Source organism: Eimeria mitis, genomic scaffold (assembly GCF_000499745.2).
Source record: "Eimeria mitis Houghton genomic scaffold, Emh_scaff410, whole genome shotgun sequence".
In the NCBI taxonomy this organism is placed as follows: domain Eukaryota; phylum Apicomplexa; class Conoidasida; order Eucoccidiorida; family Eimeriidae; genus Eimeria; species Eimeria mitis.
In genome coordinates, this window is record NW_013572428.1 from 16,085 (window position 1) to 16,297 (window position 213).

Below are 213 nucleotides of genomic sequence, written 5' to 3' on the forward strand. Positions count from 1 at the left end.
GTAATATTTTGGGGTGTACATACACCTCACTGCGGCGCGGTGCCGCGCGCTGCTTCTTTTTATTATTTTATAAATTTATATATTTTAATTAAATAAAAATAAAATAAAATAAAACAAAATAAATATTTTAATTTGTTTATAACCAACAAATGCAGCAGCAGCACCTAGAACAACACCAGCAGCAGCAGCAGCAGCAGCAGCAGCAGCAGCAGC